This window comes from Beauveria bassiana (genome assembly GCF_000280675.1).
Source record: "Beauveria bassiana ARSEF 2860 unplaced genomic scaffold BBA_S00011, whole genome shotgun sequence".
In the NCBI taxonomy this organism is placed as follows: domain Eukaryota; kingdom Fungi; phylum Ascomycota; class Sordariomycetes; order Hypocreales; family Cordycipitaceae; genus Beauveria; species Beauveria bassiana.
This window is the reverse complement of record NW_007930846.1, coordinates 248006-254005: the sequence shown is the minus strand read 5'-3', so window position 1 is coordinate 254005 and position 6000 is coordinate 248006.

Here is a 6000-nt window from a genome sequence, read left to right as displayed (position 1 = left end):
TCTTTTCTTTTTCTCAGCGTGTAATTTTGCGACATGCACGGGCATACAATGTCCCGATGTCTGTATTCCCGTACATTCCATCTCCTTTTTACCAAGACTCTCTCTTCCTTCTCGCAGTCACCGTGATTTCCATGACGGCCCTCTGGTCCACCCTGGAACCATCGGCTCAGGCCGCGCGTGCTGTACTCTGTATTACCAGCAAGTATTCGCAACTCCATCTGGTAGTGCCAAGCCAGCGCAGCCGAAATAGTAAAAGGTACCTATCAGTACCAATCCGTAATAAGCTTCAATAAACTTGATCCTTATAATCCGCTCTTCTCCGGGCGCAGTTCCAGGGCAACTCGTTGCTCCAAATATACCACCCCCCCTCTCTCAAACAAGGTTCGCCGGGGGCGCTGGGATTGCCCGGCGGTACCGCAGCGTCAACTAGTCATCTCTGCTAGGCCTAGATGGGTACTTTATGCGACTATCCGGCATGTCAGGCATTGCTTCTTCATTCTCTTTCTTATGCCTCATCAGAATCATCACTGACACAGTTTGGTTATTATAGTGGTCAACTTGGCTTTGCCTCACAATTACCCAGTGATTGTCGTGTGGATAAAGTAGTTATCGTGGTCTTGACTCTGCCTCCTTAATTATTATTGCAACATTTATGACTGTTGAAATGTTGATAGTCCCGCCTCGTTTAACTGGTGGACCTCACTTTGCCTGATTCACTGCCCACAGCCTCTGTTGCATTGTAACGGATGGCCTGGTGCTTGGCCATTGTCCTACAATCTACGAAGAAATCATTAGTCAACAAATCTTCATCACATATGATTTGCGCCAATACAACATGTCCATCCCGACACGGAAATTTCGTCGTCCATTCTTTTAATTTTAAAATCATATACGTAATCATCGTATTCTTCACCTCGTCTACCCTTGACCTGCCAGCTGCCCGTTGTTGCCTATTTCCATCTTACAAACAGCACACCAGTAAACAAACATTGACCCATGGCTTGCCAGCTCCTTGATGATTATTCATTCCGCTCTGCTCTGCTCTGCGCGCACATGCACACCCGTATCCAGAGACCATCTATGCCTAGCTCTAATACCCCGTACCGCTAGATGTGCGCTGCTCATCGATGCCCAGTACTGGCCATCTGCCTGCCACGCGCTCCCTTCTCGCCGAGTCACCCCCCAAAAAGGGTAGCCGTGCCCTGTAGCGTCCATGCCGTACCAACAACATGTAATTCTAACCCCGCCTACTCAGTTCTCGGAGAATGAAATCGGCATCGGATTAGTATTGACTTCCTTTGCTTTTCCCATTCCGATGTAAAGCATTCTACACTAAAAAGTACAAGTTCCGTTGCCGTTCGGCTATCCGATTCCTCCTGCCGAGCTTCGCTTGCGAGGTGGTGTGTCACAACAAACACCTGCATCGCCTCATCAGTCAATCACCTTGTTGGCCGAACGACAATTAATGCATGCGATTCGGCTCTCTCCCGTCACCTCCACGAAACTCCCTTGTCACTCTGCCAAGCGGCCTGCGACGTTTTTTTTCCTTGACTGTGCCAACTGGAGAGACGAGCCAACCACGTTTGATGAAACAAGCTTCGAGCCATCGAGCTTCGTTGGCGCCGACTCCCAATAGAGGGGCGGAGAGCTACTTGAAGGTTTCCCCCGTGGTAAGCTACCACGCACAACTAGCTTGATGGTCAAGTTGACGGATTGACAAGAACGACAAGGATCAGCATGGCTTTCCGTTCTGGGTAATCCTGAAGATACTTTGTAAGTCTGTCTCGCCGTCTTTGGTCTCATTTTTTTTTCCTTTTTATGTAGCTTTTACTCTGTCAATCTGTTGTCTGGTGTCCAACTATGCACGTGTATTGCTCCTCATGCTCTACCAGATTCAGGCGTACTGGTATCCTGTACCACAGTGTCTTACTTTTTGCTCCTGCCGAGACGCCACCAAGACATGGCAGATTTCTGCTTTAACCCCCTGACGCTGCAAAAAAAGACTTGTGTGAATCTGTGTCGCGTCTGCCATCGACGGCGCCGCACCCTGTCCTTTTGCGACTTTGCTCGCATCGGTGACATTCTCTTCCATCCCCCGCCAAGACCTCTTCTCCCACGCAGTCGGGTTTCTACCATGGGCCGCTTCCATCCGTACCGAAACACAGTGACACGTTCATATTCTCGGCGAGGCCCATGCAACCTGCTCACGCATCGCACACTTGTATGTGCATCAGCACACCACCCCCTCCGCCCCCACACACACCCTTCCGCAGTGGCAGGCAAGGCAAGCAAGCAGGCAGGCAAGCAGGCAACCACCCAGAGGGAAGAAGAAAAAAAGGCGTCGGGGACCGCAAATGAAACCAAAAAACATGAGCAGTTGCCACATCGAGATGGGCTCGACCGTTTAGTCTTGCAGAGGAGGGGCAAGACACGATGGGCTAGGCTCGTTCTTTTTACCGCCCACGCCGCGCTGTAAAGAACCCTGACCACATCACTTTCGCACTTTATCTTTTTTTTTCCTTTTTTGCTTCTTGCCCATGCAGCCCAATAAAAAGAATCAAGAAGCGTATTACGAATATGATCCGGACAGCCACCCCTTACGATTCAGGGCCCGGAGTTGTCGCGGGCTGTATCGGAGATTGCCTGCGCTGCCTATGATCCGGAGTTTTGTCCCTTATTCAGTGTTGACACGCCCAAACCTCAGCTCAACTAGGTCCAGTCTGGAATGAAGCGAAATGGGCTTGGCATCCAGGCCTCGACCGGGAAGGACCGAGTGCTACTATAGCGGCCAGGCTCTCGGCACTGTCACCACCAGTACTTTTTACCTCACCCCGCGCCGTCTTAGTGTTATTGTTCTGGGCATGAAATTGCGCGTTTCGACAGCCGGGGAAAAAAAAAAAGGCCCAGTGGTAAACTTCTGGTACCGTGGCTGCCACCACGGTGAGTTTATTAACGCCAGGATCTGACGTGCATGGGGTGGTGAGGCTGCCTGCCTGCCTGCGCTGCGCTGCGCTGCACAAGTACACCATAGGCACCTACCTCATGCATGATTATCAAAGACATGGCAAAAAAGGAGAGAAAAAAAGAATTCTGGTCCCCGACACCGGAAGATACCTAGGTGGCCACTGCTCAAATGACTGGACTGCTGCGTTCTGTGGCTGACAACCAGGCAGGCTTTTTACAGCCCATCAGCACTGGGAGAGCCACTCAAATCACCATTTAGAGGTTCTAGACGGCTCTATCTTGCCAACAAGGCTGGGCACAGGAGTGCGCTCGGCGCATTTCTTGTCACAAATATTCATACTGATAGTAACGGCAGCGTGCGCGCCAAGCCGTCAAGCCGGGCGGCCTACTGTACACCCGAGGGCCGTGTTTTAGTAAAATCCCCCCGGAAATAGCGACGTGCAAGGGAGCCGACGCCGGACCCTCTACCTCTAGGCCCTGCAGTCTAGGCCCTGCAGGAGTAGGCTGTTGGTGGCTGGCTGGCTGCAAAAGAGGTTTATGATTATAAACTTGTCCTATGAGTCTTTTTACTTGTTCTTCCATCCTCTTCCATTGATTCTATTTATGCAGTGATTGCAATTTTCTATTCTCTTTCTATTGATTTTATGCAGTGATTGCAATTTCAGGCATCACTCTCTTTGCATTGAAAACACACCCCTCGAAAGAATGGCAGATTTCAGGGGGGCAGTGTTGGGCCTTTTCTTTTTCTTTCTGACTCACTTGTTTGTCGTTGAGCTTATAACTGACAAGGGGATACGTTGACCCTTGCGAGATTGGCGGCCATGTCTAAAATCGGTGCCTAAATTGATCATGCGTCTCGAACAAAAAAAAATCAAGATGAACAAGGGTCGCCGCTTGATGATCATGGCACGACTCTGTTGGTGAAAAAAGTTTTTGCAGATTTTTTTATTGTTGATCAACAATTCGTTTTTTCTATTCGTATTGTTCTAGAACTTGATGCCCAACCCGACCCAAAGGGGGCCCGACCTCGCTCAAACCCCCCCAAGACTTTTGATGGGCTGTCCGTATATGGATTTACCCGCATCACCAGGGCAGGCGACGGATTTTTGTTTTTTTTTTTTTGTCTTTTTTCCCCCCTCCTTTTTTCTTCTCTGGCTTTCTTTGGAGGGCGCCGTGCAGCTGCGAGTGTGTCGTACAGTTGTCGGCGCGCGCCCCAACAGCACGGGGTCACGACAAAGCTGTCGCGGCCGTTTGAGGCCGTTGAGAAAGTGGCTTTTTTGCTGAAAAGTGGCTGGCTTTTGCTGAGAATGCACGGCCGAGAGTTCCGGGCCAAAAGTCAGTTTGTCCATGGACTTCTCTCGCAATAAACAGCAATGATGGGCCATCCAGCCCGAGTGCGACGCTGCAGGCTGCTCGGCCCCGATAGATGCATTCCCATCCGGTTCTAGGAACGGGCGACGCGGATCCGAAACGGAGTTTTTTTTTTTTTTTTCTCCAACCGGTGTTTTTGATCAAACAGGTTTTTTGTTAAGCCCCCCCCTTAACTCTTTTACTCGAAGACTTGCTAGCTAGAGTGATAGTGCGGCCCAAACCTAAAAGTAAAAACCAAAGAATGGAGGGCGGCTGCCTAATCTTGCCTAGTAGCATCGGCGATTTCCAAATGGCGCACTCTGGAATTCATGCGGGGCAAACATGGGCAAGAAGAACTGCGCACGTAGTTATAGTTCTTGAACTTGTTTCTATACGGAGAGCCAGTATCGGCGTGCCCATGGGGGCTTTGGACCAAAAAAAAAAAAAAAAGGTGGCCATGGTGAAAGTAGTTTGCCGGCCCTTGGTGTGTAATCTCTTGGTGTGTGATCCGGTTTATGTGTGCAAAAGTAGTAACTGCACGGCTTGCCATCAGAAAAAGCCCTTGCGAAACTAGCAATGCTGCCTGAATTTTGACGCTGTCTGTATTTATTATAGCCTTCTATCAACTAATACGGCTCCTAGTAAAAATTTGAACGCGCTGCAGCGGCGACTACAAGGGGGGACGGACGTTGGTCTCGAGGCAATTTTTGTTGTCTCTCAATCGAAAGATACTCTCGGAAAACCAGGATTTTCTAGCTTTGGTAAAGTTTTCAATCTCATAATACGTCTCGAGAGAGGCATATTTGAAGAAAAGCAATTCAAGCTTTCTTGGAATAACTTGGAAGAAAACCGTTTCTAGCTGGTTGTAGACGATTTTATACTACTAAAGGACCGAGAGTAAGTAGACTGTAGAGAAAACGTACAACTATATGATTTAAATAGAGACTAGTAAGGTATTAATAGTTCTATGATAGGAGTAGACATATCTATATATGCAATCAGCTAGAGTAGGTTGAAGTTTGGTATATAATTAGCTCCTAAGAAAGTATGTCCAAGTTCCGCTCAATATCCAACAAACGTGGCAGACAGCTGGTATCCCTAGCTTCAACATCAGCACTTCTCTCAAGGGATAGCTAATAAACTGTCTCACTTTCCCTCTTAGCGGGCCAGTAATAGCGCCGTTCGGCCACTACGATCCTTGGGCTTTACGTTGGCGCCTGTCACGAGTAGCAAGGAGCCTACCTTGTATGAAGGCTTTTTATAGAAGGCGCGCCTTTTATAGTTTGAGGCTTGATAGTTCACCGCCTCTGCTGCCCTCCCTTGTTTCGTTCAACAGGCCATTCCACAAAAGTAGCCGTTTATCCGTCTCCTTCCACTAGAACCACGGTATCCGTAATGCATTCTCCAGCCACTCGGGCATTCTCGGGCCAACTGTGGGAACTATTGATTTAGAGGACGGTTTTCAGACAGAAGAGACTTGCTAGCTAGTGATTTCTTGGATATCTTACCCCTTGTATGTGCGTGGCAAATTGTGTGAATCGCTGAAGCCATCGTACAGTCGTAACCGTTAAATGTCACTTCATCGGTTTAAATCTATGTCGCTGTTATCATGTGAGTCCACTGGAACTGGGATTATGTGGGAGATGCTCCCAAGTTTCCACCGTCATTTCATGTCGTTGTTGTCCC